This window comes from Mixophyes fleayi, chromosome 9, assembly GCF_038048845.1.
Source record: "Mixophyes fleayi isolate aMixFle1 chromosome 9, aMixFle1.hap1, whole genome shotgun sequence".
NCBI classification, from domain to species: domain Eukaryota; kingdom Metazoa; phylum Chordata; class Amphibia; order Anura; family Limnodynastidae; genus Mixophyes; species Mixophyes fleayi.
The window spans coordinates 5968014-5991550 of record NC_134410.1 but is presented as its reverse complement, the minus strand read 5'-3'; positions in this window follow the sequence as shown (position 1 = coordinate 5991550).

Here is a 23537-nt window from a genome sequence, read left to right as displayed (position 1 = left end):
TCTTTCTATCTATCTATCTATCTATCTATCTATCTATCTATCTATCTATCTCATATCTATCTATCTATCTCATATCTATCTATCTATCTATCTATCTATCTATCTATCTATCTATCTATCTCATATCTATCTATCTATCTATCTATCTATCTATCTATCACATATCCAGCAATCTATCGATATATAAATCTATCTGTCATTGTATCTATCTCCTATCTATCAATCCATATAACTCATATTTATCTCTCTCTCTCATATATAGCTCACTCTTTCTTTCCTATCTATCCTGCTATCTATCTCATCTCTCTCTCTCTCTCTCTCTGTCACTCTCTTTTCTATCTATCTATCTAATACTTATCTTTCTATCTATCTATCTATCAATCTGATACCTATCTTTCTATCTATCTATCTATCTATCTATCTATCTATCTATCTATCTATCTATCGCATATCTATCTATCTATCTATCTATCTATCTATCACATATTCATAAATCTATCGATATATATATCTATCTGCCATTGTATCTATCTCCTATCTATCTACCAATCTATATATCTCATATTTATCTCTCTCTCTCTCTCATATATCTCACTCTCTCTTTCCTATCTATCCTGTTATCTATCTCATCTCTCTCTCTCTCTCTGTCTCTCTTTTTTCTATCTATATATCTGATACTTATCTTTCTATCTATCTATCTTTCTATCTATCGCATATCTATCTATCTATCTATCTATCTATCTATCTATCTGAACCTTTCTCGTGTCTTCCATTTTTCCAACATTGTTAATTTGATGTAACCTGGATTCTAGAGCAGTTTCCAGCTACTGTTGCATCGGGGTTACACTGAATCAGTAAGTTCTGGCATACAGGAAAGATCTGCCCTTCAGATACCTGTCCTAGCTTAATCTAAGGAAAACTCCAGATGATGTCTCTTTGTGACTTCATGATAATGTAGACAGCTTCTGTTCACATCATTGGGAACTTAGGTTGTCATTGACAGATAGGCTCCTCTTCTGGGGCCTCATCCCCTAGTGAATAATAACCATATGTGACCCATGATAATTATTTATGGCAAAATGTATACAAGGCGGTCAGAAATATGTTAAAATAGTTTTTAGATCAATAATACAGGTTGTAATGACATCTACTATCCCCTGCCCATAAAATGTGTTTACAAGGGAACAAGCACTACAGGTAAGCTGATAAGATGATGATATTCTATCTCAGACAAACAATGACTATGGAACCTGAATAAATATTGAATTGCTTTATCGGAAGTCACTATGACCGTGTTAGCATTAAATGCTAAAATCGTGTTAAACTATTTGTGTGTAATATAATAATGTAACAAAGTGTCATATGCACAAGAGAGAATATTATCTGGACAGTTATTAATTAATGCGAAAGTCACATGTTCCATTTAAAATGTAATTAAATACAAACATAAATACAAAATATGAATAAAATTAAATGCAAACATTTATTGCTTCCCCTTTTAAAAGGCAATGGGAGCCTTCTTTCCTGCAGCAGTCTAATGAAAAAGGTCTATTAAATACTCTCAGCTCTAGGAGTCACTACATAATCAGCCAATCAGAAGTGGCTATCGCTGCTCATAGTATCATCATCATTGCATATCACCAACTCTTCAGCATTCTCCGAAAATGGCAAAATTGCAGACGCGTCCATGTGTAATTGTGTCACAATTGCGCAAACATGCCCTAACTGTACTCCTCCAGCGCTTGGCCAACCTTTCTCCAACCATATTCTGTTAGTCCAGGTATAAGTAGATGAAAATCATTGATAGGCAAACTTCTACATAAGGACATATGCACGCTCAGGACAGAAGTGTATATCTTACTCAGAAATACAGATGTACGTCCAACTTTAAATGAGCCACACTTGGTCTGAGTAATCAATGAATGCAAAACGAGACTAATGTGCGTTCTATTTTAAAAAAGTACATACCTCGGGCACACGCAACAAGGAGCAGATGTAAAGATACATGTGGTGATGAATAGGGGTCTAAGTGCGCTCTGCTCTAACACACAATACACTGCAGGATACGTCCAATACATATGGGGAATATCGAGTCCCGAAAGAACACACATAAAAATAAAATATTCAATAATGTAGTCATTAATGACAAACCATTATGAAAAAAATGATTCAGCCCAACTGTGTCTAAATAACTGGTACACTGAAAATAGAATTTATATTTTTCATAAAGAAAGCTGAATTAATAGAGCAAATAAATAAAAATAGAATCAATCCTTTATTAGGCTCCTTTTATTATGATAACCATTATTAGGGCACGTGTAGAACACGGATCCGTCTCTGCAGATTTCACCTTTTCCGTTGTTGCACAGATTGACAGCTCACAAAATGAATAAGTTTCCTTCAATCATGACGAATCCTCTTCTTAGACAATCCTGAGTATGATGGACAAACCCTCTCTCAAAGACCAAGATATATAATTTATTAAACCAGCTGCCGTCCAAGACAGACATTTCTATCAATATCCTTGTGGAATAATGAAGGCAGGAATCAGTATTTAAGACCTGCAGACTCTACTTGCTGTTCCCTTATCTGTTGCTTCTTCCGATAAGGCCAAAAACAACGGCTTCTCAGTCTGTTTAGCAGCGCGACAGGAACAAAATTACTCAACATTTATCTGTGTTTGACATTGCAAAGTGAAACTGCCTTAACCTGAAATTTCCTCGCTGAATAATCATAGGATTGGACGTTTCTCTTGGTGTCGATTAGCCAAAGTTATTTCTTTACCAAAGTTATTTTAAAAATATGTGCATAACAGTTGTCATAGTATGGAAACATACCTATAAAAAAACAGTGACATCGGGTAGATTACGCAGCAGCTGGCGGTAGTTATGTATGCATAGTGGATACAAGCTTTCTGTTAGAGAAAATAATAATACTAATAGTACTAATTTCTTAAAGAAAGTCTAAGTGTAGCACCCCCTCTGAAGCTTCCAAGACCGTGCTCCTAGGGACATGTAGGTGAGCCTCACCAGGAGGGCTGCCAAATAGGGACATTTCCACAAACCTAAATTATGGGGATTTTTTGCCGTGATTTAATTACTTTATTGCATTCATAAAGTTCTACAAGTCCATGAATGGCTGTTTATGCCGGTGAGTGATAATATGACATCCATCGGTGTGAATGCCCCGTATTAGAGCATATCAGTTGAACCAGTAAGAGGACCAGAAGAAGTATTACTGCTGGTCAATGGGAACATGGGTGAGGAGTTCCCAGAATTACTGTAAATCTATAGGAATTTTTTTTCTAGATTCTAGAAATGAACACTATATTTGAAGGTGGTTTTTGCAGAGTATCGTTTCTTTATATTGCTCATATTATTACGATCAGCAGGGTTACAGAGATTTTAGCACCTAAGAATAGTTTTGTAGGGTTCATTAAAAAAATAAATAAACGTTAAATAATATTTCTTGGTGATTCTTTTTTAGATGAGGGCCATATAATCACCGTGGGGTTTATTAAAGGATACACAATTTTATTTTTAGTTGACTCCATTATTTTAAAGCTGCCTTCTGAAATATTAATGTTACTGTTTTGTATACAGTACATAATTCTGAAATAATCTGCAGCAAAACTAGTTTCTCTAAAGAATTTGGGAATCAATGTGAAAAGTGTAATAGGGCGATATTCAATTGGATTAGGGTACATTATTTGGGTGTAGTACGAGTTATCGGTTCTGTAAACACCGACACTGTTTGCTCCTACATAATTATTCCAATAATGAACAGAGCGACATAGAAAAAATAACTACTTACCAGTAAAAAGACACAAAGGAAATTCAATGAGAGGACATTGCAATACTTCCAAATGACGTCACTTTTTTTTTTGTTTTTTTAAAGCGGCAACGCACGGACTATGGTAATATTAATTTTATTCCTAATCCTAACCCTAAACCCTACCCCTAATCCCTAACCCAAAGGTAATATTTATCTGAATCTATGCATTGCCACTTTAAAAGTCAAAATTTCCAAGTCGCGCACCCAACTGACGTCACCTGGAAGTGTTGCAATGTCCTCTCATCGGATTTCCTCTGTGTCTCTTTACTGGTAAGTAGTTATTTTTTCTATGTCGCTCTGTTCACTATCGGAATAATTATGTAAGAGTAAACAGTGTCGGTGTTGACAGCACCGATAACTCGATTACCACCGCATTATTTTGGCATCATGGTTATTTTCACGTTTTGTTATGTAGGGAAAATGGCTTTAATCCTTTGTGTTCAGAATAGCTGATATGTTTATTATTGTTTTACAAACAGGAGTCATCTGAGAATATAATATCAAATAATTTATTATCACCTTTGAACTTTTGGGATTGAATTTGTTTCAAAAAGTGAATTTAAGAATATTAATGATAGCACCTTCTTTTTATCATCCTTTTAAAATCTCTTTTAACAACATGAATGACAGATGTGGCCACAATTCAGTGAGACAAGACCTCTACGGTTAAAATAACTTTGATGTAAAGAAATTGTATCAAGCTACCGTCTACAAATCCGGGCCCAGCTATGACTAGCGAGGAGGTTTACAATAAATCTGAATATCTTTTATAACTCAATTCTGCATCAAACTATCCCTAGAGGGCACACTGAGCCCAATAACTTTAATCTTCATGGTTAATAATTGTGTATGTAAAAACCAATCTAATTTGGGGGAGTGGAATTGTTCCTCAGGGATATGTTATTTTACCCAGAACAGAATATATTACTCGTTTAAAAAGTAGCAGTAAAGATTGTGCAGTAAGAAGTAATTCATTATTTTCCTAAATGGTTCATTATTCCATCGGGAGGTAAAGACTTAAATAGCTCACAGAAAGCTTTCTTAATTAGCTTTCTTTCCATATCAAATATAATATAGTTTTAACATTAAAATGCCACTCATGGGGTAGTCCGGTTTGTAGGAATGATTAATGAATGCGGGTTTCACTGTTGACATTCTAGATAATGCGGGGAAAAAAAGATTTCTCGGTGAAGAAATATGTTGCAATTACCAGCAGATAATATCAAACACAATGAAAATTATCTACAGTAAAATATTTGTTCATTTAATGTTCCAGCACATTATGCTTGTACAACACTTTCCATTTTAGACCCTGTAGTTAAGAGGCACATAATTTAGTCCTCGTAAACTGCTCAAGAATTGGAGATGCTTTCTTTTGTTATGTGTCTGCAAATATCACATTTAGATGCTCTAAATTCTGGATCAAGTTACAAAAAAATGCAGGGATTTTGATAAAATTCGCATTCTGTGAAACCCGTTTGTAAACAGATCAAAGAGTAACGTTTTGCTGCTGGGCAGGTAAATGTATGGATATTGTCAACTTTACACTACTTGGCACTTATTTCTAAAGTGCAAAACAGACACCTCCTAACATTTATATAAGTCAAATCCGGACAATCCACTGAAACCTAGCAGGCAAAGAACTGCCCGCTTCATTGCAAGCTCATCCCCTTCACTTATGTGTTATGCCCGCCCCTTTCGAGGTCTGCAAATCATGACAGTTGAGAAGCGTGGAAACAAGCACGGACCAATGCAATTTCATCTGAAATGATGCATAAGCCTTTCTTTGCAAAATGTGTCAAACAAATATATCAAATGAAAATCTGGTTACCTGAAACAAAAACATATATATATATATATATATATATATATATATATATATATATACATGTTGCAATGCAAGGGGAGAATGCAGGGATAATGCTGGCTGTTTTATTTTTACACCGCTTCTTAGATTTGAGCTAGGACACACCCGCCTCCAACTCTAAATCTGTCCGCACATTTTAAATCCCCCCCCCCACTTGTGCAGTGCAATGTGGTTTTGCCAAGTTGCAAATTTGCTCCTATTTGTTTTTGCTTTGCTCCAAATTCTAAATAAAGCCCAAACATGAATATTTTTGGAAGGTGCAAACTGCCTGCAGTGATGATGGGGTTAATTAACACTGTAGCAGTATGGTATTTTCCTTTTATTATGAAACAAGATGAAGTCTATCATTGATTTCTTTGTGTCTCTTTATGAACAGATACTAAGGGCTAGATTTACTAAACTGCGGGTTTGGAAAAGTGGAGATGTTGCCTATAGCAACCAATCAGATTCTAGCTGTCATTTATTTAGTGCATTTTACAAAATGACAGCTAGAATCTGATCGGTTGCTATAGGCAACATCTCCACTTTTTTAAACCCGCAGTTTAGTAAATATACCCCTAAGTCTGTAATGTTTCAGCACATTATTTACTTGTCTTTTATGGTCATGTTTTCCCTAAGCCTAGTACAGTGGACTATGTCCTTCAACTCAGCTCAGACAATGGTTATTTACCAACTTAAGGTAATGTTGGTTCTACAACAGACAGAGAGTATTTGTGTATTCTTAAGTATTTGTTGTAATGTTTGTTGTTAAGCAATATATGGATGTAATTGCTCAGTTTGCAAACTTAGCTGTTCTATTCAGAATGATACTGTCATCAACTGCCCATATTGTATAAACATTCACTTTAGTGTAAAGTAAAGGATTATATAACAATGGCATAGTTCAGACCTTCTTTAGACCTCGCTGGTGAGTCAGGAAGATTGTCCCAGATCTCCTCCATCAAAGTATGCTAGGATACATGATTCAACTTGAGGTCTGCTTGTTGAATGTGGGGTCTCCATGCTGTAAATCCGGGGAATTACGTGTGTGTCTAACAACCTATTGAAGTTGAGTATTTGAATTTTCATATTAATTATTAAATGATTCTCTTATACATAGTTTGTGAGTGTATCATTCTTTCTTTGTGATAGTATTTTATGATTGTAATCTTGCAACCTGATACAAACAGTGTTAACCTATGTAACTGTACAGTTTGTTTAACACAGCCTGTGTGTGCTGGAAAACCCAATATGTTTTCAGTTAACATAATTCCATCCAGTCTACAGGTTTAATGTGGTCGAATCACAAATTTATTGTATACAAGTTGCAAACAGGCTCTATTTCAATGGGCATTATTGATCGGGTCTGGTGCATACAGTGATTCATGCTGATACAAATAGATTATGTAATTCTTCAAATCATTTCAAGTTTCCCTAGAACTCCTTCCTGACCATTCTGGGGGTAGATATCCCAGGGGAGCTTGTGTGCTCTAGCTAGAGATATCTATACTGATCTTTTTCTGTCTCTAGGTAGAAAGACATTATGTTAGCTTACTATATAGTATGCATTAATCACAGTTATTCTGGATGTGTTTAAAATGTTTATGTCTTGAGAGAGTATGTTTTCTTTTCTTTCTCTACTTACTTTTCAGTAGCAGTCAGTTTCATATGTATCTATCAAATGTTATTATCACAGTCATTTTATTAACCCTACTTGCTGAGGTTCAAGGGTATTGTGTGGGGAGAGATACGATCTGATTTGCACGCTGCACAATGACACAATACAAACCCGGGTCTCAGGTTATGGAGGGTATTTAAGAGATAGCCCTGGATTCTAAGGGGATGATCCCATCCATTCAGCCTTGATGGTCCGTAGCACCACCACACTAGTTTCTGAGTGATGTTTAGGTAATGATCTTCGCTCATTCTTTGCTTGTACATGGTTTTATTTTCCATTATAGAGTTTTTTTGGACACTTAAATGAACGATGTTATTGTTACCGTAATTGCCGTGTGGTGTGCATACAAACACAACGCACGGATACACAGCTAATTCATTCACCCCTAAGTGTAATTCCTCCACTGAACACAATCTAATGCAGTCTCCCTCTTAGCCGTCCTTCCCATTCCACTCTCAGCATTCATGGATTGACAATTTCTGTCTTCCCGGGAGTCCGTTGAATTCTATGATGCCCACATAGTACCAGCCCTCTAATTTATCCTGTCTGCATAAAATAAATTATTCAGCCCTAACTGTCCTTAGCACTATATTTAGGAGTGACACAGAGGTTAGCACACAGTTAAAGCAGCAATCCCACATTTGTTGCTAAAATAGCAAATTAAATGTCTTTCAGGCATGCTTCTGAGTCATATTCTTAGCTATCCTCCTAAAAATCATTATCTATTTTTCAAAATGTCTCTGGAGGGCACTCTCCCATACAGACAGCTCAAAACCTGTCATATGATGTCAGAGGGGGGAGAAGGAGGAGGAGACTTTTACAGTGGAAAGAGCAGATTAAGCTCAGAAGGGTTTTCCAAAGCCTCTGTCACGGATTCTGGGTTAGGATGGGCCTCGAACTCTGCTCAGGTGGATACTACACCCCGCAAGGGGATATGAACTAAGCGGCTCTCTAACCGCAGGTCGCAGTCCTCTAGAGGGACGATGAGCGACACAAGATGGATCGCCAAGAGATAAAGGTGGCAATGCAGATATGTCCGAGTGCTGTGGCGGGTCCAACAGGAAAGTGGTAGCTCTAAATAACAAGAGAGAGCAACAGTCTATGGGGTGCTGCTGCACCGTGCTTCTGGTGAACAGGATGGCCCTGGAGTAGGATCGGAGGAGAGGCACAACGGTCTGCAGAGAGACAGCAGCATCTAGACCGCAAACAAGGTGAGTTGGGTATGCACAAAAGAGCAAGGCTGCAGGAAGATGTAGCGCTAAGGTCCTGATGAGCTGGAAGCTCTTGAGCAGGATCAGAGGTGACGAACTGCAGCGTGGTTGCTGAATCCAATGAATAACGAGGTGGAAGCAATAAACAGGAGCCAGAGGAGAAGATGTCCTAACAGGTAAGGAGACCTGAAGATGTGACACCTTAGTAAGGAGGCAGGTACTTTAAATAGACAGGGCTGACAGGCAGTTAACCAATCAAGTGAATGCAGGAAGTTGTGAAAAGACCAGGGGGTAAATGTATCAAGCTGAGAGTTTTCCGACGGTTTGAAAAACCAATCAGATTCTAGCTGTCATATATTTAGTACATTCTACAAAATGATATCTAGAATCTGATTGGTTGCTATAGGCAACATCTCCACTTTTCAAACCCGCTGGAAAACTCTCAGCTTGATACATTTGCCCCCAGGTGTGCGCATGCTCAGTTCAGACCAGCAAGTGAATGCAGGGAGTGAAGACCAAGGGAAACAGGTGTGAACAGAGACCAGAATGAATGATTAACCAGTGCGATGTGTGACTCTGCTCACTGCATCATGTGCAATATGACTGTGGTTGTGTCATGATCTGCCTACAGCGTATGCATTACATGCTGCTTTGCATGGCAGCTCCTGCCTTTTTGTCATTCTATTATTTGTATTTCTATTTTGTGTTCCAGCAGTACCTTTTTTCACCAGAGGTGCTGCTATTGTGCATTATTCTTGTGCTTAAGGAGTTAACCTGTATGTTCACTAATTATCTCATGCACCTGGGTGTGTCTCATTCCCCTTATATATACCTGTTCCTCCCAGCAGTCATTGCTGGTTATTGTTGTCCCATCCTGTGTTGTCCTTTCCTGTTGTCCTTACCTGATTGTTTCTGGACATTCATGCTACTTTCTGCATCAGCTGGAACCTGGTATTTATCACTGCTCCTTATTACCTGTTGTTAACACCTCTCTGCAAATAAACACAGAGTGTTTTCACCTATCCATGACTCCTAGCTGTACTTCTGTTTGAGATCCGTGACAGGTTGCCTTGGTAGTTAAGTAACATTGTGCAAACCGTGTAGAATGATAAATCATTAATAGCAGCCAGAAGAAACAAAACAAGGACAGATGGTAAATTCAACCTTCTACTTATAGCATGCCACAGTGATTTATGCTAGACAAAGAGACCTCATTGTTTTCATGGGATTGCTGTTTTAAACTTTAATAATCTCCAAATATTTTTTTTATGACTTTTGTTAAAATAATCTACAAATGTTGCTATGAATTTTAAATAATAATAAAAATAGAAAAAATGCTTTCTTTTGCATGGCATTGCTCTTACAGGCTGAGTTTGCAGCATTATTAGATTATCTCACTTTCTGGCAGGTTAGCATCCTGACGATAAACAAAGTGTTTGGTTTTATAACCTTTGTGGAGAATGACCCCATGGCATAAATAGCAGGCTTTTATCAGCATTTCAATTCTTGGAGTCTTTTTTTATAGTGACAATTTTCCATTGTCTTAGCTCATAAATTTGCAACTTACAATGCTTCATGATAGATTGATTGCTTTGCTGGTGTTAGTTTACTTTGAAATCCATCAATAAAAATGTTCTCATATGATGCACGACCCATCAAAACGAAAATAAACATAATACCCAGATCATCTCCTTCTTCGCGTTAACTCCAGGCGGGTAATGTCTCCCTGAGTAATTCCTGGGGAGATTTTTCAGCGCAAAGTGAAATAAAACAAATATAATCACCAACATAATGGGCCTCGTGTACAGTACATTTAAAATGTGTGGACAGGGGGGGTGACCTAGCTCAGCTCTAAATTTTAGTGTAAAATAAAGGTCACAAAATAGTCGTGTGCTACATGCAAAAGCAGCCAGTATATTCCTCTGCATCACCATCATCATCATTTATTTATATAGCGCCACTGATTCCGCAGCGCTGTACAGAGAACTCACTCACATCAGTCACTGCCCCATTGGAGCTTACAGTCTAAATTCCCCAACATACACACACAGACTAGGGTAAATTTTTGATAGCAGCCAAATAACCTACCAGTATATTTTTGGAGTGTGGGAGGAACACGTGGAGAACATACAAACTTCACACAGATAAGGTCATGGTTGGGAATTAAATTCATGACCCCAGTGCTGTAAGGCAGAAGTGCTAACCACTTGCCACCGTGCATACAAACAATTAATAAATACATTTGCACCCCTTGCATGGCAACAGGGTTTGTTGAGGAGCAAATTTGCTCCTTTTTTGCTTTGCTCCTAACTCTATCTCTTTCCCAAAAATGGTAATGTTATTTTAATTTTATTATTCTGATCCCAGAAATACTTTCTGTAGAAGCCACTATGAATGCTAATAGTTGTTCTCTGGCTTTCTATGTTTTAAAACGTAGGTAGTGGAAGGCAGCTACAGGGACATCCTGTGAAGCCCCATCAGTCAATGAATTCATGCAACCAATAGCGGCACTCTAAACGCCGGACAGTCTCTATTTTTGATGGGACTGAGCCAAGTTATTGAACCTGAAAGGGGCTCCGGCACATGATAATGCTGGGAATGGTTTATGGAATTTGGTTGTGGGTGGTTTGGTTGGAAGCGGGCATGCTTTAGGCAGATTATGATAGAGGCTTAATGGTGTCCCAATTTTACTTTTTCAAATGTTGGGAGGTATGACAGCACTGAACATTGTCCGTCGCTCTTCTGTGACATCATCACCAAGCTGCCACAGTATGATTAGTGAGGCTGGTGGTTTAATAATGCTTGCACAGAGTTAGAAGATGCAGAAAACACATCTCTGTAATGCCCCAATTTTAGTCAGGACAGTTCCATATCTAAGTAACTGCCCAGATATTTTTCCAGATGGCTTTTATTTTTTGAATTGGGAACTTTTTTGGCAATTACTTGTAAGTTTGTAAATTATGGAGAACTAGCAGTCTGGTACTACATTATCAGTTGCCATCAGCCTATAAAAAAATGCCACCTTCCTTCACAATATGTTTTTTGGGAGTGGGATTGTGTAAAGTTGTACTGCTCGGATGTGCCTTCTGTATTGTAGCTATCATCCCGTTATGTGACTCTACTTTTCATTCTGGTAAATGTTTGCTATACATTATATTATCGGTTATATTATTTAAAAATTCTTAATATGTTGGATGAGGCAGATGATGCATGAAGACTACTTTCCTTTTCTTCATTAGCATTGGCACTAGCATTGCTTCTCTTCTTATATAGTGTGCTAACCAATGTGTGATTCTCTGATAACATTTTGCCATTTTGTGCCCATGCCAGATTTAGGCTCATCACTGGATGAAATTTTATACTCATTCTTAAAATGCTGTGAAAAGTTATTTGCACTTAATTGTGAATTAAAGATGTAATTTGTTTTCACTACAACTAGAACTAAATAAAGACAGCACTGTTCATTCTTTCCTTCTCATGTCATAGTATTCTATAAAGTAACTGACAGTTAATATAATGTACCAGTGATTTGGCCTTTTTAATACAGTAAGAGCTTAAATTATAGGTCTGTACAAACTTAGAAGGGATAGTGACAAGTGTAGGAAAAAAAATGCTAGTCAATGCATTGTAAAAAAAAAACACCAGAAAACAGTTAAGATGCTAATATATTTTGTGGCTATGTCTACATTTAAATAGCTAATGCTCACATAGCAAAGTTTACACCCATATGCAGACTGAGACGCATCTTATGCCTATGGCTGCTTGTGGCCCCTTGTGATTGAAGAGGCAGACCGGGGAAGGAGTGGCTGTATAAGGGCGTGTAGGAGGAAATGCAACTTATGTAGATTGAGATTCAGACTCATATGCTACTACCAGGAGACAGGAAACTTGCCGGTGCTCGATCAGTGGTGTAAGTTCCGAACTCATAGCGATGGCGGTCCGCGTGGATGCGTCTGAGTCAACATATCCATGTAAGATGTGTCTTTTTGGGGATGCAGTTTTCATATGTGGTTTAGATGGAAATTACGTTCCGACTCTAAATGAAGTAGAACCCTACATCAGAGAGCATTTATTGGGCTTTGTTGATTCACTTTAAATGCCTGATATTAGTGCTCGTGTAGTACTCCTTAGTTTATTATATTGCTGCAACAATTTTAAAGCTCTCTTCAAGTCAGTATAACCTGTCGAGTAGGGGCACACTGGAGCTTTGTGCACTGGTCTTCGTCAGCCACAGGAACCCCAAGATTATTTGTTTCGATTACCGGCACATGACAGGCAGCTGAAATGACAGACTTCTATCAAACTAACTTCAATGATCGCTGCGTTCATGTCTAGATATAAGGAACAGATAATCTCTGGTTCCTGTGGCTGATGGAGAGCGCTGCATAAGGTGCTGGTATGTCATTACTGAACGATGCTGCTGGGAAGCTGATCAAATTACAACTATAACAGAATGTAATAATTATAGTTTGCATCTTTCCTCCTATTATAATTTAGCTGATATGAATGATGTTTTGCTTCTGATGAAATGCTAATTGTGCCTGGAACATGTTGGATGAAGTTACGGCCTATATGGCAAAGAGGCAGCATTTAATCTCCATAATGCATTAGGGCCTGCTGAGTCTGTCTATCCGATCTCCCTTTGTGTACATGGATATAAAGCAATAACAGAGTTTCTCAGGTTGAAGCCACCCATAGCGGCTGTTCCTACAAGTCCACGTTTACCTCTTTGTAAATGTAGATATTATTATTTTATTGTTATTAAAGCTATTGTCTTTCCTGAGTGCACAAGATCTGCGTCTCTCTTCCACTCTCATCACTTCCTCCCATTCCCGGTTACAGGACTTTTTTCAGGCTGCACCCACTTTGTGGAATTCCCTCCCTCGCACAGTAAGACTTTCCTCTAGTCTCCAAACCTTCAAGCGTCCTCTGAAACCCATCTCTTCAGACAAGCTTATGATATTCCTCAACCACCATCTTAATCTCCCTAGGTTATCCTATTACCACCCTCTACACAGCTAACACAAGATAACAACCCTCTGAACATCATAGTTGTGTGACTGATCACACAGCCCACTATATACTTTTACCTTTGCAATCTAGCTGGTCCAGTGTGCAATATGATGTAGCACGTGCCCTTGTGTTTCAAACTCCCATTGTCCCATAGATTGTAAGCTTGCGAGCAGGGTTCTCTTACCTCTCTGTCTGTATGTATTACCCAGTATTGTTTTATTAATGTTTGTTCCCAATTGTAAAGCGCTACGGAATTTGCTGGCGCTATATAAATAAATGATGATGATGATGCCTCTGCTTTTCCGTTTTCACCTGAATTAGGAAAAGGAAATGTACTGTTGTATAGATTATAAACTGATAAAAGTGAAACAACCAATCACACCCAGGATACATAGACGCTGTTATGCCATTTTGCCTTTGAAATTTAAACATTTTAATACAGTGCGACTGACAATTCTGCAACTATGAATATAAATGCATGATATCATCCTGACGTTAAATGTCTTACTTTGCATTTATCACCCTAGTATTGTTGCTGAAATTCCACTTAAGTGTAATATCAGTTATATCTCTTTGACCTGACAGATCTACTCTAGCAGCGCAACAGTCAATAAAAAAGAATTGATTTTTTTCCCTCTTTTCTGAAACAATAACAGTTTAGGGTCAGTAAATTCAACAGCAATTACGAAGGAAAAAGGTCACTGTATAATTTCGAAAATGAGATGCCAATACACTGGGGCTGGTGGGAGTCCTTGAAAAAGAAATTCATATAGAACGGATACTTCAACTTTTTTGTTACAAATTAGGAGAAACTCATCTTGTACACGTCGGTCTAAGCATGAGTTAAACAGTTAAATGACATAAAATTATTACATACAAGCGTTCTTCATTTCATATATATATATATATATATATATATATATATATATATATATATATATATATATATACTGGCTTACGTGAGTATAGTTATAGGGATTGTACATTATTTGTACTTAGTTGAATTCACAGCACTGGGGTCATAAGTTCGATTCCCGACCACGGCCTTATCTGTGTGGAGTTTGTATGTTCTCCCTGTGTTTGCGTGGGTTTCCTCCGGGTGCTCCAGTTTCCTCCCACACTCCAAAAACATACTGGTAGGTTAATTGGTTGCTATCAAAAATTGACCCTAGTCTCTGTCTGTCTGTCTGTGACTGTGTGTGAGTGTGTGTCTATAATAGGCAATTTTAAAACTGCAAGCTCCAATGGGGCAGGGACGGATGTGAATGAGTTCTCTGTACAGAGTTGCGGAATTGGTGGTGCTATATAAATAAATGATGATGATATCAAATGATTGGTGGTGAATCTGTGTAGCTGACAAAGTTGTTAAAAGAGGTCTACATACAAGAGGAGTTGTAGTACCCATATGGGTATATGGTAGGAGGATTTAGGTGTGGTGTAAGTAAATCAATGGTATGGCTTAATGTGTGCTGATTTTTGTGACAGAGATTTGCTGAAAATCTGAGAACACGTTCAAATATGTTCAACCTACACAATTTCCAGGTCATATAAATATCTCATCCTGCAAACTAAATCTAGCTTGTCAGTTTTATCACGTCACATGCAAGATCTTACGCTGTAGAACGTGTTTTGAGCAGCTGTACTTTAGTAAGAAATTAATGTGCTGATGTAACATCACTGCAGTAACAAAACAACCTTGATCATGAACAAGGGACCTCAAACTTGATAGACGAATGTGAACTTTGATCGTTGAACATGAAATACGAACAGTGGTGCAAGCTGCAAATTTAGAATCGCCAATTAGAGTTGAGGTGTATGGACCATTGTACTGCAAACAAGTGCATCGAAAAGGTGAAATTCAAACACTGTAATTACATGATTATGTCCTTATTGTACATGGCTTACGTTTGCCCACCCTTCCTTTCCACGATCCACCTCTCCAGTTGTCAGGAGCTATAAGTGTGTGGAGCAACAAAATCTGCATTTGGTTGTATGCACACACGTTTAGTAGATTTACTAAACTTTTTGAAGAGGAAAAGTGGAAGAGTTGCCCATAGTAACCAATCAAATTATGGTTATCGTGTTCCAGACTGCTAGATAAATGATAGGTAGAATCCGATTGGTTGCTAAGAGTAACAGATCTAATTTTTCATTTTAGAAGGTTCGATTACTCTACCCTCTAGTCCTTATTGTATTTTAGTTGCCATTTTGCCCTGATTCTGCTTTAACCACTTTGTGATAAACCTTCTATATTTCCATTTAAATAATTATTCGCACTTCTTCTGTTGTCGGAGTATCTCTTTGCCTTACAACTAAGGACGGTGTATTCATTATTTATAAATGTTAATATATTCAACATTTCATTTGTCAGACTACATTAGAAAAGTTCTGGGAAAATCCAGGTTTTATGGATTAATTTGCCTTTGAAGTGTCTGTTTCTCAGCGAAAATGACTGAGGAATGGCAACACAGCAATGATGTATTTACACCCGGCCTGGTGTCTTCAGGTAAAGCAGCTTTATAGATCTAGGAAGGTAAAGGGAATGAAGGAGAATTGGTAAAATTCATGCTCTGTCCATAAAACAGACGTTTTATTCTTTATAACAGATCGTGATGGACAACCGAATGCAAAACAGATTTTATTCCATGTTTTACATAATGCCTCATTTACAGTTAAGGATTAATCCATCTGAAGGGTGCAATTTTGCACCTTGGAAAAACCATGTTGCAGGGTTGGGGGGGGGGTAAAATTTAAAATGTGCTTACAGATTTTGAGAAGGGAGTGGGCGTTTACTAGCTAAACTCTAAATCGCAGTATAAAATAAAGCTGTGTGGTATTTGTGTGCTACATGCAAAATGAGCCAGTATTGTTGCTACATGATGCACCGACTTGTGTCGCAAGATGGTTCGTCCAGATGGAGTTTGCCCCCTTTAGCTGGATTTGTACCAAATTCTAAATACAGCCCCTACGGCTTATTACATTAAGCTGTGCAGGTAAAATACATGTTCATTAACTGGTATAATCCAATCAGAGCTAAGCTCTCATTATTCTGATTAGCTCATATATAATAGCAGATCTATGTCCTGTTGTGGGGGATCTTAGCATAACAAGGTGTGGGTATAGGTTTCCCTTCCCCCCAGACCTGAATGGGGGCTGTCACAGACATTCTTCTCTTCCACTAATGTACCCAGGTAATCATTGTCCTCACTGCAGAACTGCAATGGAAAAACAGGGGCAGCAAAACAGGCCATTATGATGTCTTTGTGGATTCCTCCATGGATGGGGGACCAAATCCAGGTTCCTTGCCCCCAATAATAAGAGATCACTTGTGATAGTAATCTAATGGAGTCTTAGTTCTCATTGCACAAGTGTTCCAAACTTAACACGAATCGAGAAAACTGCTGGGAAAATAGTAAAACTTAAGGTTTAGAGAGCCGTACACCACGCAGCAGAGGGTTTAAAATGTATTGAAGGAAGACAGTAAAATGAGACTGGCAGAACCTAGCAATTACCACAACATAGTAAGCAAAAACAGCGCTCTAAATAAATATGTTTTTATTATTGAATAAATTCAATCCATTACCTAACACATCAAGATGTTTGCCGTTTAAACAGTACCTGCTTCATACACACAGTTCAACAGATTTATAAATACATCTATCTTACATTTGCATTGTGCAACAACTATATCAGCTCTTCTACATTCTACAAAAAAAGTTGTAGGAGGATAGGAGGCATAAGATAGGAGGCAGAGGCTAGGGGTCAAGGGTTTGGAGGCAGATGTTAGGAGGCAGTGGTTGGGGATCAAGGGTTAGGAGGCACAGGTTAGGAGGCAGGGGCTAGGGGGTGAGGGTTAGGAGGCAGGGGTTGAGGGTCAAGGGTTAGGAGGCATGAGTTAGGAGGCAGGGGTTGGCGGTCAAGGGTTAGGAGGCATGAGTTAGGAGGCAGGGGTTGGGGGTCAAGGGTTAGGAGGCAGGGGCTAGGGAGTAAGGGTTAGGAGGCAGGGGTTGAGGGTCAAGGGTTAGGAGGCATGAGTTAGGAGGCAGGGGTTGAGGGTCAAGGGTTAGGAGGCATGAGTTAGGAGGCCGGGGTTGAGGGTCAAGGGTTAGGAGGCAGGGTTTAGGAGGTGAGGGTTAGAAGGTATGGGTTAGGAGGCAGAGGTTAGGGGGCAAGGGCTGTGAGGCAGGAGTTAGGGGGCAAGGGCTAAGAGACAGGGGTTAGGGGCTGAGGGTTAGGAGGCAGATATTAGGAGGCGGGATTAGGGGCAATGGTTAGGTGACAGGGGTTAGGGACATGTTACGAGTCAGAGGTTAGAAAGTGAAGGTTAGGAGAAAGGGGCTAGTGGGTGAGGGTTTTGGAGGCAGGGTTTAGGAGGAAGAGGTTCGGAGGTAGGGGTTAGGAGGCACAAGAAAGAAGTAATCGGAATAATGGAGGCCGATATCCAGGACAGGCCAGTGTCATGGGTCAGAAACAAGCATGAATGGTCGTCAAACAAGCCAGGGGTCGGCACCGGCAGCAAACAGAGGAATCCAGGAAACAGGCAAAGGTCAAAGGGGCACAAGCGTAGAAGCAGAGTCCAATAAACAAGCCAAGGGTCACAACAGTTAACAATCTAAAGACAGAGAAAGTATCCAACAGCAGGTCAGCAATCTGTGCAGCACACTCACGCTATAACCCGCAGGGAGGCTAAGCCCTCCCTGTCTGAGTTACTTTGATGAGCCAATCAGAAAAAGGGAGGCACAGGGCAGTCAATCAGCCCAGGAGGCTGCTAATTAATTACTTATTTAGGTTGTATTGGTAAGCACAACCCTGGAAAATGTATACATATATATTTAAGGCAAACTGCACCCTCAATGTGTCACAAAATCCACATATTTAAACTTGCGCACATGCCCAGCTGTAGATCATGCCGGGACGCAGCGCTATTAGCTGAGAGGGTCCCAACTGTTGTCCTTGCAACGATCAGGGGAAATGACGTCTTGGTCGGCATGGTGATGGCCGGGACACATCTGAGATGGAAGCAGAGAGTCAAGTTCAGGGCACCGCAGCGGCTCGTGACTTTATCTCAAAATCTGTCCTAGGAAACCATTTACTGTAATTAAGGGTCTATTGTAAGCAATAGAGTGATTCTAACTTTGGTTTGGGTGCATTTTCTCTTTTATGCCATTTGTTTTTAGGATTAAATTTGCAAAATCGCCCCCAGCCACAGTCACCCTGTGTTATCCAGAAATCTGTTTTTGATTGACCTGGAAACTTCTGGGTATAAACAAAACTATCAGTTTGTGATAGCATCAGTTCTAAACCAGAGAAAACAGTTCATAGTATCTCTGTCTTCATCAGACTCAGACCCAGTTGGATACTTTCATTTGGCGTCGTACCCCCCAATGCTTTAGCACATTTTGACATGAATTCTTGTTACAATATGTTTAGACACAACATTATTTCATTTTGATAGACGGTAGGGAATGTCTCAGTTCATTTCAGTTCTCAGGGTGATTAAGAAATCATTGCAATTTCCTTTCTACTAAGTGACAGAACATGGATGGAGAGAATTGCATAAATCTAATCCTAGGGCTATGATAAGTCTTAATGTTGTTTTTAGGACAGAAGCTAAAATGTGTGTGATTTGTGTAATTACGGTAATAGGCTATTGAGATGAACTATTATAACTCTCTAAACAACATTAAAAAAACCTGCTAAAAGTTGAAATACTTATCTCTGGTAAGGGAGAAATAAAGGCAGTGTACTTCCCTATAACAGATCTCCCCCCTCAGAAATATTTGTGGCATTGCCCTGGAAGTGGACTAAACAGGAATTAGGGTGGTTTCAAGCAACAGGAGCAATCACAACACAGGTCCTGAAGGAAAAACAGGTGACAAAATGGTGAAAATTGTATGTATATATATATATATATATATATATATATATATATATATATATCTATATCTATATCTATATCTACTATATAAATGCCTAGTGGCGTGTGTGAAAAAAAAAACCAAGCTGCAGCACCACCTGCTGGGCAGAGTTATACACTGACCTATATATTTCTTGAAGGAGAAGTGACAGATGGGAGTGGTTGGTGGTTGCCGAGGGTGACAGTGGGGTGTTTTTAACACCTTAAGTAGCTTGATGAAGGATGTGGCGATGAAGATGAAGGATGAGGGGATGGAGAAAAATGATGAGGTGGTGGCATGTGGACAAAACCACGTTAAAAAAGGGCTCTTGTGTCGGGAAGTAAAGCTCTTCCCCTGAGGAGGCCTGGGCTAGGCCCAAATGCATGACAAGAACCTTTTTAACACCTTAAGTAGCTTGATTTGACTAGAATGCATGAGTATCATGCACGGGTTAACTTGTATATATATAAATACTCACATGCATTTTAGCAAAATCAGTAAAGAGTCCAGGTTCAGAAATAAAATTGGTCAAAGCATTCATATTCACATAACAAGACCAACCTTCACCCAATCACATAATTGAAGCTGTTGCATATCAGTCCAACTTCTAGCCAATCAGAATTAGAGCATTAGAGTCATCATGTAACTAGACCAATTTGTTGCCAATCAGAACATTAGAGTCAACATATAACTAGACCAACTTGTAGCCAATCAGAGTATTAGAGCCATCACATAACTAGACCAACCTGTAGCCAATCAGAGCATTAAAGTCATCATATAACTAGACCAACCTCAAGCCAATCAGAGCCTTAAAGCCATCATATAACTAGACCAACCTCTAACCAAACAGGACATTAGAGTCATCATATAACTAGACCAATCTCTAGCCAATTAGAGGATTAGATTCATCACATAACTAAAACAACCTGTAGCCAATCAGAACATTAGAGTCAACATATAACTAGATCAACTTGTAGCCAATCAGAATCAGAGCATTAGAGTGGCTAGCCACTCTAGCCAATCTGAGCATTAAAGCCATCACATAACTAGACCAACCAGTAGAGAATCAGAGCATTAGCGTCATCATATAACTAGATCAACCTCTAACTAACCAGAGCATTAGAGTCATCACATAACTGGAACAACCTATAGCCAATCAGAGCATCATAACATTCACAACATAAAAATGAACATAACTAACTGAGGTCAACAGAATGTATAGATAGAAAATAGCAATAAAATATGTGTGAAATCTATCTCTACATAAAGTTATACATCCAACCTTTGTATGTGTCATGCTCTAGGGTCTGGAAGAATCCATATGGTCTGCTTGAGTTGATGCTAACCTCCAAGAGGTGCGGAGTCCAACGGCGAGGAGGTATTCACCAGGCACCCCCGCAAGAGAGTTTGGATTTTGCTGCTCCCTAACCATAAGTTGCAGCTCTCAGGGAGTGTCACAAGCTAGACCGAGAGGAAAACCAAGTCATAGGAGTAAGATAGATGCATATAGTAGTAATAATGAGGAATATATTCTGCAGGTTTATGAGGCACAGAGGTCCTGTGGAGCTAGGAAGCCACGGGGACCCACTGAAAGAGGAGAGTGGTGGTCAAAGGTAGGTGTGAGCTCCGGACCCCAACCAGTTGATCAGTGGGTCCTGTGTCTGACAGTAGGATTATACTACAGATATTCACTGACCCTCATGTTCAGGTTTTGGTTTTGGTTTTGGATCTGGATGAACTTTGTATTTTAATTTTGGTTTTGGTTTTGGCAAAAACACCCTTGCGTGTTTTGGTTTTGGATACTCAGTCCTATCCAAGACTCCTCAGAAGAATCCTTGAGCGTTAGGCCCACTGCTGCTGCTCCTGCTGCTGGAGGTGGATCTTCAACCCAGAAGCCGACCAAGAATTGACTGCTAGACAATGCTTTGCAAGGGGAAGCAAGTATGAAAGCTGTCACCCAGTCACAAAGCGGATCACAAAAGCCATGGCGTCTATGATAGTATTAGATCTGCGTCCAATATCCACTATTAATGCAGCTGGTTTAAGACAGTTACTTGAGGTCTTCTGTTCCTGTTACCAAATTCCATCACAACACCATTTTACTAGAAAAGCTATTCCTCACCTCTACCAGAAGGTTCAGAAAAATGTAATTATAGGGCTACAAAATTCCATTCTACCCTCTGTACACTTAACCACAGATATGTGGACAAGCGGAACTGGGTAAACTAAAGATTATATGACTGTGACAGCCCCCTGTGTTGATGATTCGCCTTCACCAGCAGGGACAGCAGCAGCATGTTCCCAAGAACATCACTTTTTCAGAGGCAGGCTACTCTGTGTATCATCTGCTTCACTAAGAGGCATATTATTATTATCATAGATTTATAAGGCACCACAGTGCCGTACAGTAGGGAAGACAAGGGCATACATAAAACAGGACATACGTAAAACAAGAACACACAAGGCAGACAAAATGAATGGAGACATGAAAACAAAGGGTATGGAGGACCCTGCTCATTAGAGATCTTACATTCTAAAGGAAAGAGGGCACAGCTGATAGTTGTGAGGGTGAATAGTATTATTGAGGATAAGGTCACCTCTAAAAAAGAGATGGGTTTTCAGAGAGCATCTAAAGACTTGAAGGCTGTGGGAAAGTCTGATCCAGCGTGATAGGGTATTCCATAAGTGGGGAGCAGCACGGGAGAAGTCTTGAAGGCGGGAGTGAGAGGTGGTTATCAGAGATGAGACAAGGCGCGGGTCAGAGGTAATACCACTGACAACCTGTTTGAAAAACTAAGGGATGTCATTGCAACATAGCTTATCCTGCTTGGACGCTCCTGAGGATATGTGACTTTTGATAGTGCCACCAATATTGTTAGAGCATTACAGCGGGGGGAATTCCATCACATTTCCTGTTTTGCTCACAAATTCAACTTGGTGGTACAGAAATTTTTTCAAAATGACAATGACATGCAGGAGTTGCTGTCTGTATCCCAAAATATTTAGGGTCATTTTCGGGATTCTGCAACAGCATGTAGGAGAATGTAGCAGCTGCAAGAAGAATAGAATTAGAAGGAATGTACCTTAGTCCAGCACAATGGAAAATACTTTCCGTGTTGTTCAAGGTGCTGAAACCACTTGAAGCAGTCAGTTGGGAAGAGAGTGCAGACACTGTTAGCTTGAGTCAAGTGATTCCCCTAATTAGACTTTTTGAAATGCAGCAATAGAAATTGAAGGAAGAAATTAAACAAAGCAATTCCGCTAATTATGTTGGACTTGTAGATTAAATACTTTATTCGCTTCGCCATGATCCAAGATTTATCAACATATTGAAATCGGATCATTACATTTTGACAACTGTGCTTGATCCTAGGTTTAAGAGCTATGTCTTCTTTTTCTTTCCAATTGACCCAGATCTCAAGAGATGCGCATGCTTCCCTGTCCCCATTAACACATCTCTCATCTCCTGATCTACTCTGTGCTCCTGGGGGACCCTGCTCCTTCCACTATATATCTCTCAGTCTGTGGCTTCCTGCTGCCTCCATTCCCCTATGCAATTATATGTGCTGCACAAAGATTAATTCAACCTACAGTACATACTTCGCTAACACCCCCCTCCCCCAGTTAGTAGAATAGGGCGACTGCATGCCAAGACCCCTGTAGTTTTGGAGATATGAAGATATTTCCCTGCCAGCACAGAAATTGGGAACGGTTAATACTGAAATTATGCAGAACTATTCTTTTGAATTTTGGCACATCTATAACCCCCCTATATACTCGGGGTTGTATATATAATTTAGCATTTAACAAAAAATGTTTAAGTGTTAAAAGGAATCTCCACCTTTGTAAACTTTTTTATGTGATAAATGTACAAAGCAGACCTGAAGTATATATTTTGCAAATAATACCCAATTATCATCATCATCATCATCATTTATTTATCCTATATGTGCCTTTGTTGCAGGCTCTGTATCTTACAGGGGGAGGGTATGGTATATGTAGTCTTACCTCCCACAAGCGCATCACAAACCCAACATCATTGTTTTTAAACAGATTAG